This window comes from Acinonyx jubatus, chromosome B3, assembly GCF_027475565.1.
Source record: "Acinonyx jubatus isolate Ajub_Pintada_27869175 chromosome B3, VMU_Ajub_asm_v1.0, whole genome shotgun sequence".
Classification (NCBI taxonomy): Eukaryota; Metazoa; Chordata; class Mammalia; order Carnivora; family Felidae; genus Acinonyx; species Acinonyx jubatus.
Window position 1 is genome coordinate 56056888 of NC_069386.1, and position 21749 is coordinate 56078636.

A 21749-nucleotide genomic window follows, 5' to 3' on the forward strand; every position below is an offset into this window, starting at 1 on the left:
ACAGTGGAGAAAAGTTAATGCTGGCATACTTGCATAATTATAACTGCTATCAAACTTCCAGAAGATGATCCCTTCTAATCATTGCCCTCATCCCATGAAGGGATCTGTAGTTATTTACCAATCAGTGACTCCCCCAACCAGAAAGTGAGTGACAGTGAGTGACTCAAGGACAAACAGCATGACCCTGGTCCTCCAGTTTTATCTTCAATGCCACAGTCAACCATGAGGCAAATATGCTACTCTTTTAGAGACCAAATTCACCAGTCACTTATGGACTTACTTTATGACTCAGTTAATATATTCTGTATCTCTCACAATGCCTACTGCAGTGATACTCACAGGACATACTCAATAAGTGATTGCTGGGCAAAACACACAATTGCTGAACACTCAAGGTTATCATGCTTTCAATGGTCTTATGATTATTTCTGATAAACAATTTTGAATTAGCCTGAAGTCAGTCAGTCTCTCTCTCTCTCTCTCTCTCTCTCTCTCTCTCTCTCTCTCTCTCTCAGACAAATGAGATTATTCTATTTCTTGGCATCTTTTTACTTTAATCCGTTAGCATTTAGTTAGGTATAAAATGACTGCTCCTAGGTTTAGGCTAAATATGGAGGGGGTTAGAGAAGTATAGTGTATGCAATAGAATAAACTCTAATTTGGCAACACTGAACACAAAGAAATGTGTGGTCAGTGCAGTTGTTATATTTAATGATAAAGGAATTTCTGGGCATAAACATTCACTTCAACTGAAGCTGTCCGAAGGACCTTCTCATTAACAGTGGAAGAAGCTACATTAGATTCATGGGGAATTGGAGGCTTTATCACGGTGGATCCCAGGGTAATCCTGATGCTTTTCTTTTAAATCAGGGAACCCTAGTGAGCATAGCTGATAAAGGTCTGGATTCAAGTAGGGAGAGTGTTTTCACATGCTAACAGTCAGACAAGGTAGTGTGGCCAGTGAGTATGCAATGGGTATAAATACAAAGTCATTATACATAGGTCTAATTTTGATTCCCTGTAGTGATAAGCTAAGTAAAGGATTTTGGGAGAGACAAATAAGAAGTCAGATTGGATTTATTTAGGAATACCATAAAATTGAGTAAATGTCATTCACAATGATAGAAAGGAGTTAAGTATGACTTATACAAAATTTAATTAACAAAGCATACAGTGTCCACAAGGTAATTCTTTTTAAATTCTTTGGTTCCTGAAGAAAATTGTGCTAACAATTGAATCGTCTAGGGAAGCTTTTCTGTTATATACAAATTTAAACTGGTTTTCCCCAAACAGAGGGTGAATCCTTCCTAATAATATTTGAGTCTAAGTCTACTGACTAAGATTTGTACAGATCTAGAAGAAATTGCAGAAAACATCGTATTGGGCGGCACAGAAAACAGACTTGTGAGTTTATATTTCTCTGAGGGACTGAATATCCTTCCTCTGGCAAATAAGTAATCCCTCAATCTGAAGATGGCTTTTAAATGTTTTTAAATTCAGTATCATCTAAAACGTGTATTGTGTGAATAGCAATGTGAATTGAGCTCAATTAAACAAATATCATTGAACTCTGTACAGAGTATTTTTTTTAAACACACAAATGCCAATTTATTTTTTAAAGGATTCTGTATAATTCTGTGGTTTGCTTATTTTTTTGTATAATTATAGAAACTTTGAAAACTATATAGGTTGTAAAACTATTAATAGTCATTCAGAAAAAAACTTTCCCTACCAGCAACCACCCAGGGGGGATTAAAAGTCCTGAAAAGAGGCCAGTTCAACATTTCCTTTACCCTAGTAGAAACAAAATGCAAAAAGATGAGAAGAAAACAGAAATCAACTGAGTCGTGTGTGGCCAGTGTCTCTCAGGAGTGTGGGCCTCAGCTGTTGCCTGGGTCCTGAAAGGCAAAGCCTACAGCATACAGGATGGCAGCTGGGAGATCTCACAACCACATCTCCCTCATGCCTTCACATCCATGTCGCAACCTAGCTGTCATGGGAATCCTTCAGCCAGTTTCTCTTCCACTGCTACGTGCATCTGTCCAGTTCTCTGTGTCCCCTCTGTCGTTTCTGTCTGCACACTCCACTTTCCACATCAAGTTTTCCATCTCAGCCTCCAGCTGAGCCTGCTGGTATTCAAAGAGCTTCTTCCTGGGTCCAGACTCCGTGTAACACGCAAAGAGTAAGTGTCCTGCAGGGTGTACTGGCTCTTGACCAAGAGCTTGGCAGCATTCTGTAGGTACTGCCGATCATTCCAGGTCCCCAGATTATTCATGACCCTATCCTGAATCTTCTCAGGAATTTTCTGGTATGTCTGCACCCCCAGCTGCAAGCTCTTGTGGTTTTCCCATCTGTCAAAGTAGAACAAGTATTTCTTGAGGGCCTCCCTGGCCTGGGCTTGCTGCCTGGGCTTGACAATGTCAGGGTTCTCCTTGTACCAACTGCACTCATAGTACTCGTGCCATGGGTCTTAACAGTCTCCTAGACATATTCTGCACAAGTCATGTTTACACTTGGAGCATTGCATGTGATTGCAGCCTTCGTTCTCAATGCAGGTGTCGCACTTGGGACAGTCTTTGTGAGCCCTAATGTAGTTGGCCATTCAGCACGCTTCGTGAGCCATTTCCGGATTGTAGTGCAGTCTGTGGGGACGCGGTACGTCCGACACTTGAAGCATAAGACTTGGTTGCACTTATTGCACTGTACTCTGCAAGCTCTGGGCCCCTGTCCCCAAATAGCCATGGAGGCAGTCTGGACCAGGGCAAAGCTGGAGCTGGTGATGATTCTCCACATAGTCCCTCAAGTGGTAATGCCTGTATTTGTCTCTTAATTCTTCATTGGGCAACAGTGGAAGCACACAAAGTCCTCCGGTGTTTGGAGTGGCGGATCCTGAGCCATTCAAGAGATTCCCACACCCGCACCATCCTTGACAAGTATAAATGGGGCTGCTCCCAGAAGCTATGGCAAAAGTGCTGACAGGCAGGAGAGAGCAGGTTTTCCTTCTGTGCAAACTGCATACACACTGCACATTGATGAGGGGGTTGGCTGTGGGGACATGTTTCAAGGAACAGGGCTGAACTTGAGCTTCAATGAGAGGTTGAGCAGAATTAGACTTGTATGTGTCCAATATATCTGCAACTTGCCAGTGGAAATTAACTAATATAAGTTTAGCAACTGAATGAGATACCAGTGCCATAGAGAGGATGTACTGGTGGCAGTAAGCATCCGTGGTTTTTAGGACAGAGGCTAGGTATCATGTGCTCATTGAGGGCACCCTCAGACTCCTTGTAGGTCAAACAGGTAAACTGGTGCTCTTCAGGATCAAAGGCGTTGGCCCCCCTGCTGCTCCACATCACTGGCTACTCCCGCATAGTAGACCTCCGTGCCCCTGGGGTCCTCATCTTCTTCCTCCTCCTCACAATTTGGGTCATAGTCCTTTTTTGCTGTCAGACCCCTGGCTATTCATGTCCACAGACATCTAAGCATTCAGCCAAGTTGAATATCAGGGATTTTTTTTTCCCTCCCCTTTCCAAACTTTACCACTTTCTTAAATGCATTATTTTTTTTTCCTTCCGTAATTCTCGAAGGTCTTTCAAGAAGATGTCACCCACCCCAAATATTCTGTGTCGTGTAATTTCCAGTAGGAGCTGCGGCCCGCCGCTGCTGAGGCTGAACAGGCCAAACTGGGTTCAGTCAGACCAGAGGGATCTGACACAGGTACAGCAGTGGGCTGATCTCTGGGCTCCTTCCTCCCACAGAGTGGTGTCCGCAGCCCGGGAAGTGCTCTGTAGAAAGTATGTTTTATGTGTAGAAATAGTGTGATACATTTTAAGACTACCTTTTGTTGAGTTTTGTTAGGGACCCGTAACACATTGAATACTAAATATTGGCATATTTTGTCAGTATGCACACATGCTCACTCTTTAATTGGTTTAATTTAGCACATGTTTATAAGGATGAATTTGAGTTGAAAAAATAAAAAGGTAACTATTTCTTTACTGATTCATTGGCAAATTGAGATCCGTAGTTTATTCTAAATTAACTTCAAAGTTGAGAACTAAATATGTGGCCCCAGATGTTATTAAATGTTCAGAAAAATGGAACGAAAGAGAAAAATAAGTTTCAAAACTTAGGAGTTATTTGGAAATTTTTTCGGAAAGGTACTATTTTTGCAATTAGTGGAAAGATAATTAAAACTGACATGTAACCAGGATATCACCAGGATGAAAGGAATAGCAAAGGGAATATAATCATTGGTATTGTAATAGTGTTGTATGGTGACAGATGGCTATACTTGTGATGAGCATAGAATAATGTATAGAGTTGTCGAATCACTATGTTTTATGCTTGAAACTAATGTAAGATTGTGTGCCAGCTACATTTCAAACAGTAAATTTGGCATGTCACCCTTAGTTTTGGACAAAATAAGTGGAATGGTGTTCCATAGATTGATAAGGATAAGCAAATGTGAAGTTCAAAGGATTTTTCTTAATGTTTATTTATTATTGAGAGACAGAGAGAGACAGAGTGTGAGCACTGGAGGGGCCGAGAGACAGGAAGACACAGGATCTGAAGCAGGCTCCAGGCTCTGAGCTGTCAGCACAGAGCCCGACGTGGGGCCCAACATGGGGCTTAAACTCACAAACTGAGAGATCATGACCTGAGCCAAAGTTGGAGGTTTAACCTACTGAGCCACCCAGATGCCCCAAAGCATTTGGTTTTTTAAAGTTACTTATACAAAGGATTTTGACCTGGAAGGTGTAAGTATATAGCAAGAAACTATCTAAAAGTTACTTATAATTTGAAGTTTGACAAATGAGTTCAACCTGACCTACCTTATATAATTGAATTTTGTACTTCAGATCTAATTAGTGTGAGCTTCTTACAGATATACTCTCAGTAAATAAAAATTGATTGAATTTAAATTTTTATAAGGGAAAATTGAATGTAAATAAGGTTGAAGAAATTCTAATTGGAAATATTCATTGTTCTTGAATTCATTTGTTTGATGATGTCAATTACAAGAACAGAAATTGTCATGAATTGGTCTATTATTTGATCTTATTTCATTCTAATTAATGAGAAATAGATACACACTTTTTTAAAGGTAATGAGCCTGCAGTAATGTACTCCTCTCCTGTGGCACTGAGTACAGTCATTGTGGATTATCAGTTTGGAAGAGAAATACATAAAGCAACAGCCCATGAGAGAAAGGCAAGGACATTGTTCTCTGAAAATAGTTATGCTTATGGGAAAATGTTTAAATTGTGGCAATATATGTGTTTGGCTACTTTGTTTGGATCCAAATAAATGGAGCTTTTTACGGATTCCCTACAAGTAATTTTAACAAGAGTGAGAATGTCTGAGAGTAAATTTAATAGCAAAGGAACTAAAACTATGTACAAGACAAGTGAAGTTTGAAGTTACTCAGACGCTATCTAGGTAGTTACCAGGGAACTTTGATAGACAATTTGAATGACACAGTAACCACCACCCAAACACTCTCAAAAATTCCATTTTGTCCCTTTCCAGTTACTTTCCCAAAACATCCTGACTTCTATCATGAATTATTATGCCTATTCTAGGATTTCAAATAAAGAATCATATAATATGTATTCCTTTGTAGTTATTTATATGGTTTCTTTCACTGAATAAAGTACTATTGTGTATGATTCATCCATATTTTTGTTACATCAGTAATTTATTCCTTTCCTGAATATATCATGATTTGTTTACCTATATTACTGTTCATGAACACTTGGGCTGTTACCAGCTTTTGGCTTTTATAAATAAAGCTGCTATGAACTTTCACATACAAGCCTTTTTGTGAACATATCTTTACATTTATCTTGGGGAAATGCCTAAGAGTAGAATTGCTGGGCCATAGAATATTTTTTTTATCTTTAGAAGTAACTATGAAACAGTCTCCAAACCTCTTTGATTCTCTACTTACTGTCTACCTTGTCACTAGTATTTTTATGATTAAGATTAGCTTATAAGCAAAGTTTACCTTAATATAAAAATTCTGCATGACTGGGCATGGTTTACTGTATATTAAAAACTGGTAAAGAGAAGCATATTGTAGTGGAAGAATAATGGCATCTTAAATATGTTTATGCCCTAATGCCTGGAACCTATGAATGTGATCTGTTACATGGCAATGAGAAATTCACGTGGCAATTGGAATCAAGGTTGCTAATTAGCTGACATTGATATGGAAGATTTTTCTGGATTATCTGGCCAGGGCTAATGTAATCACAAGAGTCCTTGTAAGTGGAAGAGGGAGAGAGAAGGGAAGAGCCAGAGAGATGGCATGAGAAAGACTCACCCCAACCTTGCTGGTTTTGAAGATGAAGGAATGTGGCGACAAGCCAAGGAAGACAGACAACCTCCACACCTCCATAGAGGAAGGCTTCTAACTAGAAAGAGCAAGGAAATAAATTCTTTCCTAAAGCTGCCCTAGAGCTTCCAGTAGAAACACCGCCCTCCCCAGACTCATGATTTAGCATGAGACCAATAGAACTGCAATGTAATAAATTTGTGTTGTTTTAAGCCACTAAGTTGTGGCAATTTGTGACAGCAGCTATAAGACACTAATACACCTATGATGAGACCATATGAATTAAAAACATCATTTTGAAGCTCCAAATTGACATTAAGGACCCCAAACTGTATTTTTTTATTTTATTTTTTATTTTTAAAATTTACATCCAAATCAGTTAGCATATAGTGCAACAGTGATTTCAGGAGTAGATTCCTTGGTGCCCCTTACCCATTTAGCCCATCTCCCCTCCCACAACCCCTCCAGTAACCCTCAGTTTGTTCTCCATACTTATGAATCTCTTCTGTTTTGTCCCCGTCCCTGTTTTTATATTATTTTCGTTTCCCATCCCTTATGTTCATCTGTTTTGTCTCTTAAAGTCCTCATATGAGTGAAGTCATATAATTTTTGTATACCGTGGGTACATGCCTAGTAGTGCAATTGCTGGGTTGTAGGGTAGTTCTATTTTTAGTTTTTTGAGGAAACTCCATACTGTTTTCCACAGTTGCTGCACCAGCTTGCATTGCCACCAACAATGCAAAAGAGATCCTCTTTCTCCGCATCCTAGCCAACATCTGTTGTTGCCTGAGTGGTTAATGTTAGCCATTCTGACAGGTGTAAGGTGGTATCTCATTGTGGTTTTGATTTGTATTTCCCTGATGATAAGTGACGTTGAGCATTTTTTCATGTGGTGGTTGGCCATCTGGATGCCTTCTTTGGAGATGTGTCTATTCATGTCTTTTGCCCATTTCTTCACTGGATTATTTGTTTTTTGGGTATTGAGTTTGATAAATTCTTTATAGATTTTGTATACTAACCCTTTATCAGAAATGTCATTTGCAAATATCTTCTCCCATTCCGTTGGTTGCCTTTTAGTTTTGCTGATTGTTTCCTTTGCTGTGTAGAAGCTTTTTATTTTGATGAGGTCCCAGTAGTTCATTTTTGCTTTTGTTTCCCTTGTCTCCAGAGACGTGTTGAGTAAGAAGTTGCTGCGGCCAAGATCAAAGAGTTTTTTTTCCTGCTTTCCCCTCAAGGATTTTGATGGTTTCCTGTCTTACACTGAGGTCTTTCATCCATTTTGAGTTTATTTTTGTGTATGGTGTAAGAAAGTGGTCCGGGTTGATTCTTCTGCATGTCGCTGTCCAGTTTTCCCAGCACCACTTGCTGAAGAGATCGTCTTTATTCCACTGGATATTCTTTCCTGCTTTGTCAAAGATTAGTTGGCCATATGTTTGTGGGTCCATTTCTGGGTTCTCTATCCTATTGCATTGATCTGAGTGTCTGCTCTTGTGCCAGTACCATACTGTCTTGATGGTTACAGCTTTGTAGTATAGCTTGAAGTCTGGGATTGTGATGCCTCCTGCTTTGGTTTTCCTTTTCAAGATTGCTTTGGCTATTTGGGGTCTTTTCTGGTTCCATATAAATTTTAGGATTATTTGTTCTAGCTCTGTGAAGAATACTGGTGTTATTTTGATAGGGATCGCATTAAATATGTAGATTGCTTTGGGTAGTATCGACATTTTAACAGTATTTGTTCTTCCTATCCAGGAGCATGGAATATTTTTTAATTTTGGGGGGCCTTCTTCAAGTTCTTTCATAGGCTTTTTATTGCTTTCCATGTATAGATTTTTTACCTCTTTGGTTAGATATATTCCTAGGTATTTTATGGTTTTTGGTGCAATTGTAAATGGATTGATTCCTTGATTTCTCTTTCTGTTGCTTCATTGTTGGTGTATAGGAATTCAACCGATTTTTGTACATTGATTTTATATCCTGCAACTTTGCAGAACTCATGGATCATTTCTAACAGTTTTTTTGGTGGAATATTTTGGGTTTTCCATATAGAGTATCATGCCATCTGTGAAGAGTGAAAGTTTGACCTCCTTCTGGCTGATTTGGATGTATTTTATTTCTTTGTGTTGTCTGATTGCTGAGGCTAAGACTATGTTGAATAACAGTGGTGAGAGTGGACATCCCTGTCTTGTTGCTGACCTTAGGGGGAAAGCTCTCAGTTTTTCTCCTTTAAAGATGTTATTAGTGTTGGGTCTTTCATATATTGCTTTTATGATTTTGAGGTATGATCCTTCTATACCTACTTTCTTAAGGGTTTTTATCAAGAAAGGATGCTGTATTTTGTTAAATGCTTTCTCTGCATCTATTGAGAGGATCATGTGGTTCTAGTCCTTTCTTTCATTGGTGTGATGAATCATATTGATTGTTTTGTGGATATTGAACTGGCCCTGCATCCCAGGTATAAATCCCACTTGGTCGTGGTGAATAATTTTTTTAATGTATTGTTGGATCCAGTTGGCTAATATCTTGTTGAGGATTTTTGCATCCACGTTCATCAGGGAAATTGGTTTATAGTTCTCCTTTTTAGTGGGGTCTCTGTCTGGTTTTGGAATCAAGGTAGTGCTGACTTCATAGAAAGAGTTTGGGAGTTTTTCTTCCGTTTCTATTTTTTGGAACAACTTCAAGAGAATAGGTGTTAACTCTTCCTTAAATGTTTGGTAGAATTCCCCTGGAAAGCCATCTGGCCCTGGATTCTTGTTTTTTGGCAGATTTTTGATTACTAATTTGATTTCCTTACTGGTTATGGGTCTGTTCAAATTTTCTGTTTCTTCCTGTTTCAGTTTTGGTAGTGTATATGTTTCTAGGAATTTGTCCATTTCTTCCAGATTGCCCATTTTATTGGCATATAATTGCTCATAGTATTCTCTTATTATTGTTTTTATTTCTGCTGTGTTGGTTATGATCTCTCCTCTTTCATTCTGGATTTTATTTATGTGGGCCCTTTCCTTTTTCTTTTTGATCAAACTGGCTAGTGGTTTATCAATTTTGTTAATTCTTTCAAAGAACCAGCTTCTGGTTTCATTGATCTGTTCTGTTTTTTTGGTTTCAATAGCATTAATTTCTTCTCTAATCTTTGTTATTTCCTGTCTTCTGCTGGTTTCATGCTTTATTTGCTGTTCCTTTTCCAGCTCCTTAAGGCATAAGGTTATGTTGTGTATCTGAGATCTTTCTTCCTTCTGTAGGAAGTCCTGGATGGCTATATATGCTCCTCTTATGACCACCTTTGCTGTGTCCCAGAGGTTTTGGATTGTGGTATTATCATTTTCATTAAATTCCATATAATTTTTAATTTAACTTCTTGGTTAGCCCATTCATTCTTTAGTAGGATGTTCTTCAGTCTCCAAGTATTTGTTACATTTCCAAGTTTTTTCTTATGGTTGATTTCAAGTTTCATAGCGTTGTGGTCTGAAAATATGCATGGTATGATCTCGATCCTTTTGTACTTACTTAGGGTTGATTTGTGTCCCAGTATATGACCATTCCATGTGCACTGGAGAAGAATGTATATTCTGCTATTTTTGGATGAAATGTTCTGAATATATCTGTTAAGTCCATCTGGTCCAGTGTGTCATTCCTTGTTGATTTTTTGATTAGATAATCTGTCCATTGCTGTGAGTGAGATGTTGAAGTCTCCTACTATTATGGTATTACTATCAATGAGTTTCTTCATGTTGTGATTAATTGATTTATATATTTGGGTTTCTCCACATTTGGTGCATAAATGTTTACAATTGTTAGGTCTTCTTGGTGGATAGGCCCCTTGGTTATGATATAATTTCCTTCTGCATCTCTTGATACAGTCTTTATTTTAAAGTCTAGATTGTCTGATATAAGTATGGCTATTCCGGCTTTCTTTTGTTGACCATTAGCATGATAAATGGTTCTCCATCCCCTTATTTTCAATCTGAAGGTGACTTTAGGCCTAAAATGTGTCTCTTGTAGATGGCATATAGATGGATCTTGTTTTCTTATCCATTCTGTTACCCTATGTCTTTTTATTGGAGCATTGAGTACATTGACAATTAGAGTGAGTACTGAAAGATATGAATTTATTGCTATCATGTTGCTTGTAGAGTTGGAGTTTCTGGAGGTGTTCTCTGGTCCTTTCTAATCTTTGTTGGTTTTAGTATTTATATATCTATATCTATCTTCTATCTATCTATCTATCTATCTATCTATATTTTTTCATCTTTTCTCCCCTGAGAGTCCCCCTTAAAATTTCTTGCAGGGCTGGTTTAGTGGTCACAACCTCCTTTAATTTTTGTTTGGGAAACTTTTTATCTCTCCTTCTCTTTTGAATGACAGCCTTGCTGGATAAAGAATTCTTGGCTGCATATTTTTCTGATTCAGGACACTGATTATATCCTGCCACTCCTTTCTGCCCTGCCAAGTTTCTGTGGAGAGGCCTGCTGCAAACCTGATCTGTCTCTCCTTGTTGGTTAGGACCAAACTGTATTTTTTGTACTGCTCTGATATGTTTAAATTGTCCTACATGTTTACCATTTTCTTGTCCTCCCAATCCTTATTTATAGTGTAGATTTTAATTTATTATTTTAAATGTTTATTTGTTTATTTTTATTTTTGAGAAAGAGAGCATGAGCCAGGGAGGGGCAGAGAGAGGGGGACAGAGGATCTGAAGCAGGCTCTGTGCTGACAGCAGTTAAGCCATAGGCGGGGCTTAAACTCAAAAACTGTGAGATTATGACCTGAGCTGAAATCGGATGGCTCAACCCACTGAGCCACCCAGGTGCCCCTAAATTTTACTTTAATGGAAAGATATTCTGTATGTCTGTTGGTAGAGAAAATGCAACATTGAGCTTTGTTGAAAATTAGTTTGGTAAATTTAGAATTCTGACTTGACAGTTATTTTCTCTTAACATATTGAAGATATCATTTGGGGTTTTTTTTTTCTTTTTTTTTTTCTGGCTTCCAATGTTGCTGTGGGTATCCCAGCTGTCAGTTTGATAGTTTTCCTCTAGAGATAACTGATACTTTCACATTGGCTGCTTATAGGAGTTTCCCATCTGTGTTTCATGTTCTTCAGTTACTCTATTATATATCTAAGTGAAGATTTGTTTGTTTTAGTTTATCATACATGGGATTTTGGGGGGTTTCTTGAATGTAAGTATTGGAAATATCTCGACCATCATCTTTTTGAATATTGCCTGCCTGCCTCCCTCCCTTCCTTCCTTCCTTCCTTCCTTCCTTCCTTCCTTCCTTCCTTCGTTCCTTCCTTCCATAATTTCAGGCTAGGATGCTAATTGCACACGTATTGAAACTTCTCAGACTATGTTCTGTGTATCTTAACCTCAGTTTTAAATTGTTGCTTCTTTTTTTTCTGTCTTATCCTAGTTCTGAAAATTTTCTCCAGAACTCAACCTTGAATGGGCTTTTATTGCCTTTCTGTGTTACAGGAAAATCAGTTATGCTAGGGCTTCATTTTTTGAGCTTCAAAAAATACCTACTCACAAGGCTATCATTTCTCCTTTGGGTCTCAAGGGTCTCATTTGGAAGTCATAAGATGAACATTGACTTCTTCTTTTGACATTCATGCTTATAATCAAAATTGCTCCTGAGACAGCACATACTACTGACAAAATAGGGTGAATGTTATGCACAAAAGTCCAAGAATGGAGGCAACGGATAAAATTTCAGGATTTTAGGGGTGCCTGGGTTGCTCAGTTGGTTAAGCATCCAATTTTGGCTCAGGTCATGATCTCATGGTTCGTGAATTCAAGCAGTGCATCAAGCTCTGTGATGACAGCATGGAGCCTGCTTTGGACCCTCTGCCTCCCTCTCTCTCTGACTCTTCCCTGCTCTCCCTTTCTCTCAAAAATAAATAAACATTAAAAAAAATATTTCAGGTTTTTATCCTTACATTTCTCTTTTATCAAGTTCCTTGATTTGTCAGGTATAGGTGTATGGAGTATTTATGTTCCAAGGTCTGTCCAGGTACTAGAGATAAAGATCAACTAGATATGATTTCTTGTTTAATGGAGCTCACACTCTTTGGGCAAGATAAGAGACTAGATTATAAGACAACATCTATTGATATTTTTCTCCTATGAGAACTCAGTTTGATGAGTGTGCTGATTGCTTCCTGGCCCTCTGTTTAATGGGGCATGTGTTTTTGTCTTCCCGAATTTGCCTTTCCAGTATGTTATTTTTAAAAGAATGGGCTCTAGAATTCATGAGTATAAATGTCAGCTCTGACAATTAACAACTTTGAATTCTGGAAAGGTTATATTATACCTCCAAGTGTCTGATTCCTCATTTATATAATAAGGAGATAATGATATGTTCCTCAAATGGTGATTAGGAAGATCAAATGAGTTAATATTGAAAAGTATTAAATAAATAAAAGCATGTGCATCCTTTGTCCAAGTAAATAAGGTCCTATCTCACCTATAGTCCAAACTCACTTCCTGATGTTGTTTCTTCTTGTGAAAGAAATTCCTCTATGTCTGAAAACATGAAATCTCTTTTAAGAAACTGTTGGCCTAGCTGTGAATGGCAAGGTATAGGCATTTGCCCTTATAGACACTGCTGCAGAGAGGGCCTGCTAATCCCTACAAATTATGCAGGTTTTCAAAATTTCTTTTGCTTACTTTCAGCAACATTCCTTTGGAAGAAAAGCTGTATATCAGCTACCCGTATTTTTGAGCCAAATACATTTTGCGATATGTGGTAAAAATTGGATTTAAACGTTGATGACATATAATGACACAATTTTAGCGCTGATAACATCCCCTTCTCCAGCTCCTTCTCCTTCCACTCCCTTGAACATCATTTTTGCTTCCCTATACTATTTTTGATGAGACTGAAGTTTGAAAAAAAAATGTTTTCTCAGATATCTTTTTTTTTTTTGGGGGGGGGTTGTAATTGACATCAGTAAACCAAAGGACTGTTCTGAAAGTAGAAGTGGCATTAGCCAAATATGAGAGAAATGGAGAAGTAATAAGTATCAACCTAAGCTCGTGGCTGACCCAAGATTTGTGCTGAGACTGGTGACGTTGGAACTTCAAGGAAATAAGCATAGAATATAGAGTATCACATGTGCTACTGCTCCACACAGTTTTAGTCATTATTCATTATTAAGATTTTCCGGGAGAGAAGGCAGCAGGTCTTTCACACATCACACTTTGGTTGCTTTAGGCCCCTGATGTCATGTCACAGTATGGGTATCCCATTATAACTAAAGTATTAATAAACTTTAATAAAGAGTAGAAGAAAAAAGTAAAGGACCAAATCTGAAGGGACATTTTACATCCTTATTAAGCATGCTTTATATAACCAAAGTAAAAATCAAATACATATATTTTCAAAAATTGCCTAAGGGCAATTAACGTTAAGTGTTATCATTGTTTTTAATAGAGGGGAACAGAGAAGGGACTGCTGAGGGAATTAAATGAAGTTTTCAGATAGTATAAGGAAGAAAGAACATAAATGCTGCAACTGCAGCCCAGAAAACTGAGTTGTTGACAAATAATATGCAACCTTTTAAATTAGAAAAATTTCCCTACATAATTGCAAGCAGTTGAAATAAACAGTGGTTTCCAATTGTCCAGGTAATTTTGTGCAATTTTTACTGGCCAATAAGCATTAGGGCCACTTCTCATGATAGGACCTAGGATTCAAACTTTCTCTTAAGTATATTTCTGTATTATTTTCCATTTGTTTATTTGGTTATTTATTCACCAAATTGCTCTATTTATATTCACTTTCAAGACTGGGGTAAGTTGTTTATGCAGGCCCATTGATTTAAGGAAAAATGTATTTTTTTAATCTAAGCCCCAGGATATATTTCAGCTTCAAATTGAAATATGTGTGCTTATAGGTGCTCAAATACTATTGTACCTGTGGCTGCTGTTTTCCACCATAGTAAATCTGTCCAAACCTGTTCTTTCTTACGCATATTCCTGGGGCCTGTCATGACTGTGACACTCAACTAAATTCACTCACTCCATCTTTTGATGCTTTTCATCATCAGGGCTGATATCTCAGGTTAGGTTCCCTGGAGGCAGAGACTAAGACAGAATTAGCATGGAGCAAGTTGTTGGGGAACACTCTTAAAAGCAGCACGTCTGCGACAGTACTGGAAGAAGGGGTTGGCAGGACAAGTTGGACTGCAATGCAGTTGTGACCAAGACCTTGGAAATGCCATGAGAGCTCTGAAGCTGGGGTAGCCCTTCTCAGCTTAAGTCCCAGGTAAAGTCAGTCAGCCAGGCATGTGGTACCCTGTATTGACCCTTTCAGAGGAGGCTATCTTCAACTAAGGGCAAGTAATGAAGTGTCTCAGTTGAGAGTTGTGGATCATCACCAGTGCCAGTAACTGGGCAGTGAAAGCTTCAGCTGGAGACAAGATCAGGTGCCTCCACGGCTTATTACCATGGCCCCAAACGTCTTCAGCTTCTTACCTGCTAATCTCTTCTACCCTAAAAGCTTCCATCTCCTTTCTAATTTCCTTCTCTGTGTCCCAGCCTAAAGGACTTCCCGTCTCCTCTATGAGGTCTCCACATTTCACTGAGACTGTACTACATGGGCCATTGTCTTTCCAAATACTTAAGACCAGAATGTCACAAGGAGTCATTGACACTTTTCTGCCAGACTTAAAGGTTTCAATAACTTAAAGGTATGTGATAAATCTGTGAGAGGATTAGTATCAGAATTTATAGTTCTTGCTTTTTCATTATAGTTTAGTTTATGAAAGAATCTTTTTTCTTCTTAGTAGTCTCACTGTTTCCAACTCTGAAAATTGGAAAGAAAACGTACAATATATATTCAAGTTTGCAATCAGATCCTTTGGGATTCAGAAATAAGGGAGGTAAGCATGGGTTATGGTAACAGGAAACTATGTTTTCCGTGTGTTCAAATGTGTTTTTTCCCTCCTACCTTCATTAATTATAAAGTACTGTATATATAATGGCCTACATATATTCTGTCATTGAGGTCAGATAGCCAAGTGTTTAGTTGGGAGGAAACTGTCATTTATTGATTCTTTATTAGGCATTCTCATAGAAATTAAGTCATTTTATTTTTTTATAAATATTTGCAATATAAAGACTATTAAGTCTGATTTTCTAGGTAAGAAATCTAAAGCCCAGGGGAATAAAATAGATTGCCCAAAGCACATGTGATTCAAATATGAGTTATTACCATCTGAGGACTTTTTCTTTTGTGTATGAAGGCTGACTTTTTCTTTTCTCCTCACTTTTTTTTTTCAACGTTTATTTTTTATTTTTGGGACAGAGAGAGACAGAGCATGAACGGGGGAGGGGCAGAGAGAGAGGGAGACACAGAATCGGAAACAGGCTCCAGGCTCTGAGCCATCAGCCCAGAGCCTGACGCGGGGCTCGAACTCCCGGACCGCGAGATCGTGACCTGGCTGAAGTCGGACGCTTAACCGACTGCGCCACCCAGGCGCCCCTCTCCTCACTTTTAATAGACTTTTTTTAGAGCGGTTTTAGGTTCACAGGAAGATTGAGCCCACGGTACAGAAAGTTCCTGTGTGCCCTGTGCCCATACATATGCATAACCTCTCTCATTGTCAACATCCCCATCAGAGTGGTACACTTGTAATTGGTGGATCTATGTGGACACATCAAAATCACCCAAAGTCCAAAGTTCACTTTAAGTTTACTCTTAGTATTATATATTCTATGCGTTTGGACAAGTTTATAATAACATCTGTTCACTACCATACTGTCATATGATATTCATATGGAGGATATTCATCCTTCTCTCCCTCCTAAACCCTGGCAACTACCAATCTTTTTACTATCTCCAAAGATTTGCCTTTTCCTCAGTGTCATATAGTTGGAGGAATACTGTTTATAGTCTCTTTGGATGAGTTTCTTTCACTTAATAATATGCATATAAATTTCTTCCATGTCATTTCCTTGTTTGATAGCTCATTTCTTTTAGTGCTGAATGATGTCCCATTGTCTAGATATACCACAGATTATTTATCCATTCACCTATGATAGGACTTCATGATTGCTTCCAAGTTTTGCCAATTAGGAATAAAACTGCTCTAGAATATCCATGTGCAGTCTTTGGTGGACATGAGTTTTCAACTCTTTGGGGTAAATACCAAGGACAGCTGGGTTGTATGGTGAGAGTATGTTTAGTTTTGTTAAGTAATAAGCTGCCAAACTGTCTGCCAAAATGACTGTACCACATCCTCATCGGCATTTAGTTCTGTCAATGTTCTGGATTCTGGCTATTCTTGAAGGTTGGCTTTTTGTGTTCTAAAATTTAAACTAGCTGTGAAGATGTACAACCATATATCCAATTAAGACACTGATTCTTTAGATGGTCCTAATGGCTTAAATTGTTAGCCTTATAGGTTGATGACCAAAAAAATTATAAAGCTTACCATCTATACCTTGCATAATTACTTTGGGAATATTTCTTTGAGAAGATTCAGTGAATGAATAATGCATATTTTTATCTCTTAAATTATACCCTTCTGTGTCATTTTGAGTTTTCAGAGAAGAATTTGTCAAGACAGATTAGATGCACAAAAGTTATTGGAAGAAACATCTTTAAGGACAAAGAAGAAAGGGGTGTGGGGAGGCTGGGAGAGAGTTCAGTGTATGATCTATGAGAGGAGAGAGAAATGGAAAAAATATTGGGTAGAAGAAGCTTCAGACTGTACTATTTTCCTGAAAAAGCCTCAGCTAGGCTGATGGGGAGTCCTAGAACAAGGGTTGTCTGTTAAAAGAGTCCTGCATTGGGCAGAAGTGTCCCAACTCTAGTGCCTCTGCTGTGCCTCTCATTCTCTGACAGAGAGTAGCCCAGCAGAAGCATGGCCTCAATGCGGTTGCTACAATGGAGCCAAAGGAATGGGAGAGAGAGGCTGTCTACCAATATTCTCAGTAGCTGGTAAAGGGAGATCTGGGTACATCTAGGCTTGCCAGGCTCTTCATTCCTCTTCCTCTGGATTTCTTACCTTTCCATTTTTAAAAATTTAATTTCTGCCTCCTATGTGGCTGCCTACATTCATATATAATGTATTCCTAGAATAAAAACAAAAGTTTTAAAAAAGGAGACTTTTGGAGCACCTGTGTAGCTCAGTAGGTTAAGTGTCTAACTCTTGATTTCAGCTCAGGTCGTGATCTCACTGTTTGGTTCATGAGATCGAGCCCTGTGCATCAGGCTCAGCACTGACAATGTGGAGCCTGCTTGGAAGTCTCTCTCTTTTTTTCCTCTCTCTACCCCTCCCCTGCTTGCACACATACTCTCCCTCTGTCTCTCTCAAAATAAATAAATAAACTTTTTTTTTTTAATGGAGACTTACTATAATACTTTTAGAGAAAATACTCAATGCTATGTTTCCAACCTTCTGTACCTGTTTCTTCAATTTGGTCCATTTCCTTCATAACTGATCGTATTCTGCTGCCTCATGTTGAATTTGTCTGAATAAGGCTAAACATTACCATTTCGGTAGAGTTGTAATGATTTTTATCTTTGTTTTAATTTTATGTTTTTGTTTTTGTTGTTGTTTTAGACCATATCCGTTGTATTTATTTTGAACACTTTCATTGCTCAACTTCCTCTTCATTCTCATAAAATTATATGGGTGAAAAGTAGCAGAATATTCAAATAATTGCAAAAGCCCTACTCTACCAAGAACAATAGTATTAATATCCCAGTTTAACTGCTGGCTGGAAGTTAGCATCATCATATGATTTTTAAAATGTTCATCCAATAATTGATGAACAAAATGTCTACATTTAGAACACAAAAAGGCATTTAAGGACATTTTTTAACATCATTTGTAACTATTTCTCTTAGGTCTGGCCTGCTTAAAAGCAAAGCCTAAGACATGAATCTTATGTAAATGATTTATTTAGAAAGTGCTGTTAGGAAAAGTCTCAAATAAGGTAAGGAAATTAGGACAGGGCAGGAGAGAAGCTAAGTAAAGACATGATTTCAGGTGACAGCTAGCTTCAGCTCACATAAATGTTTGCATTGTAGAGTTTGCCTGCCTTGTGGCAAAGACGGGGTGGAGCTTTTGTTAGCACCTCCTCCCACCTACTCACATGCTCATACCACTCAGTCATTGGCTACATGCTGCCCCTGGGTGAAGCAGGTACAATAATCGCCGGAGGACGATGTTCTGGAGAGAATTGCATGTGTGATTGGTTAGCAGAAAAACCCTAAGTAAATGGATGGAGTTGGGGTGGGGCTTGCAACAAGAGTGCCTGCTCAAAAGCATTGCTCTTAAGAAAGTCACTCCCAGAAAGCTTTCCTGTACTGATGTTGACAGTTGTTAGATCCTGGAAAGGGGGAAATAGTACCAGGCCCCAACCTTCCTGTTACCTCAATCTCCTCATTTATTAACTCCTAGGCACTGAATTCCTTGCAGCCCCAGGATGAAAGACTTTTGGCCAGGTATCCAACTTTGTGTCATTCACTTCACATTACACACACACACACACACACACACACACACATCTGGGGCAATTGAAAGTATTACATGCATGCTCATTCATGAAATTGATCACCTAAAGGTAGCGCACCAAGTTCTAAGTTACAGAGCAAGGAAAAGAATCCTAAATCATTAAGTTTGCTTTTAACATAACTGTTATGTTTCCTAGAAGACATATAAATTTACAACATTGACATGTGCACTTGCCTCAAATGCCAAAGTGAGATTTCTTCTAGTGAGGCATTTACTTAGCATGGCGATCAAGAACAGAGAAAGAAAATGGATAGAAAATCCAGAAAGTTTTCTTTGGGTTTTCCATTTCAAATGAGGAGAACAAAAACTGGTAGAATCCATGACTTTGGTCATAGATTAAAAGTGAATGTTTTAGATAATGTGTCACTGAATCAGCAATTGTTGCCTTCTGTTTCCTTCCTTTTACCATTTGAAATTTAAAAAGGGTATAAGGAAATCTTATTAAATGACTTTTACCCAGACAACCTCAGTTTCAATTCTCTCAAATCGTATATTCAGGCACTGCTGTCTTTGTGAGCTCTCTATGTGGCAAAAGGAGAGACTAGTTTCAGGACCTAGTCAGTGTTAAAGTAAGCTGATCTATCACCTACCCCCTGAGGAAATTCCTACAGGGCTATCTTGCTCTGGGCTGCCTAAGTGTCTCATTTGTACCTAAAAACAAAAAGTGTAATTTTTTCCCTATTCAAGATGTCACAAACCCAATTTTCTTTCCCTAAGGATCACAGTTATTAGTCTCTAAAGGTGCTAGCACTTGAGGCCAAGTCTGAGGTGATTAAAATTCCTCAGCACTTTAGGACTGGTGCCCTTCCATCACGTCTCATCTCCAGCTGCTTCCCTGTCTGACTCTCCTTCTGTCTCTAATTATGATCCATCATTATCCATTTTGAGGTCTGTGTAAGTCATGTGAATCAAGGAAAATTGAGAACCTTAGGAAAATACATTTCTATAGCCATGCACCGCTGATAAAGAGATGGAAACACTGATTGGATCCCATTTTTGTCTCCAATTTTATAAATACACTTACTTTGCCTTTCAAATTCCTTCTGTTCTCACTCTCTTACTCTTTCCCTCTCCACCTTCCTCTCTCTCTCTCTCTCTCTGTGTCATACACACACACACACACACACACACACACACACACACACTTACACATACTCACATGTGCATTACAAGCACATACATATGCTTACCATCTATTGGCCTAGATGAGCTATAAAGGCCCATGCCAGCTGAGATTTTGGGTTTAATGTCATTACAGCCATAGCACTGCAACGGTAATTTGGCACCTGGTAGTTAGCTGGATTGGTATAATGTATAGCTTCCTGGCTAACCCCAGCATCTTTGTTGCACACAACTGACCTGAAGAGGTTTGCTTTATAGTTTCACTCAGCAAGATAATGATCTCATGCGTCCCAGCACTTCTCAGAAGCCACAAATTAGAAACATGTAGAAATGGGACCAATGGAGTTATAATCCAAAGTATTCATTCTGATTTCAGTGGAGAGTGAGATAGAGAATGGAAAAAAAAAAGAATTATGACTATGATGGTTTTTTGACATCTTCACCCCCTTCTGGTGGATTTACATGTTTAAAATCATCTCTTTGGGGTAGTCTGTACCGCAGGTAGGTAAGTCACACATTAGCTTTATGGAAATGAGAACATGAATCCATCAGGCTCAATTCTGCAACATGAAATGAAAGGGCAGTGAGTGGCCTACATACCAGAGACTGAAGAGCCTGGTATATTTAAGAAATAATACCCCAAAAAGATATAATTACAGAGGTGCAGTCATATAAAGACTATAGATAGGCAAGTCATGTGCCCAGAATAGGACAGCTGCTCAATCAGGATGTCAGAGAATAGGGTCCAGCAAAGCCTGTGTTTCTGATTACCACCCACACATGCTCCTACATTACCACCACCTGTATAGGAGGAGTTTGAGACCAGTTCTTGAGAGTAAGTACCTTTTACAAGCTGCTCTTCCTTTTTCTTTATTTGCTGCTTTTGTCAGGTATGTGGACTTATGTTTTCTTGGAACCACATCAGAAGACTGAAATCTGCCTTCACAGGAAGCATATAGAATCTCCTAGGTGAGATGCTCTTTTTAAATGGCTTAAAGGGAAAGAGCCATGACGTAAAACCAATAATTACAGGAATGGAAAGAAAACTCAGTTTGGGTAGGTTAGCAAATAGCAGTGGCCAAGAACACTAAATGTTAAGAAAACAAGTGTTAAGAAAAGCTGTTAGTAATCAAGGCTTGTAAAAGACAGATGAACAAAGATTTTAACTGAGCTCATCTGAGACACTAAATAAATGAAAATATAAAAATAAAAATTAGAGGCGACTGGGTGGCTCAGTCAGTTGAGCTTCTGACTCTTGACTTCAGCTCAGGTCATGATCTCACGGTTTGTGGGATCGAGTCCCACACTGGGCCAGCTTGGGATTCTCTCCCTCCCTCTTTCTCTGTCCCTCCCCCACTCACTCACACACACATTCTGTCTCTCAAAATAAATAAACATTTTTTAAATAAAAAAAATTAAAATTAAGAAAGAATTGAATCTATTCTGCATGGGACTTTCTCCCTCATGTTTTACTAAAGAGAAAGCAAATTCTTTAAAATGGCTGCTGGCATGAGCCACACTTGGGTAGCTGTGACAGAGAGGAGTATTTAGCAGTATAGTATGGACGTCAGAGGAGAATCTTCAGATAAGAAATCCTTCCCACCCCTGCTTCCCAGGTGTTGCTGGGTTATGAACAGAAAAGAAAAGGGGGAAAAACCCCACAGCAACACCGGTTCTTGGTCTACAAACCATGTATCCATTGTTTACGCTTCACCTATCCACATGATTTTATAATTGGCAGCCAAGTTTACAAAAACAGAAGTG

At 38.6% G+C, this 21749-nt stretch overlaps 1 pseudogene; it reads right to left on the bottom strand.

Annotated features, from left to right (window-relative positions):
- Positions 1-1948: 1948 nt before the first annotated feature.
- LOC106985712 (E3 ubiquitin-protein ligase ARIH2-like) lies at positions 1949-3478 on the bottom strand (annotated as a pseudogene).
- Positions 3479-21749: the final 18271 nt, after the last annotated feature.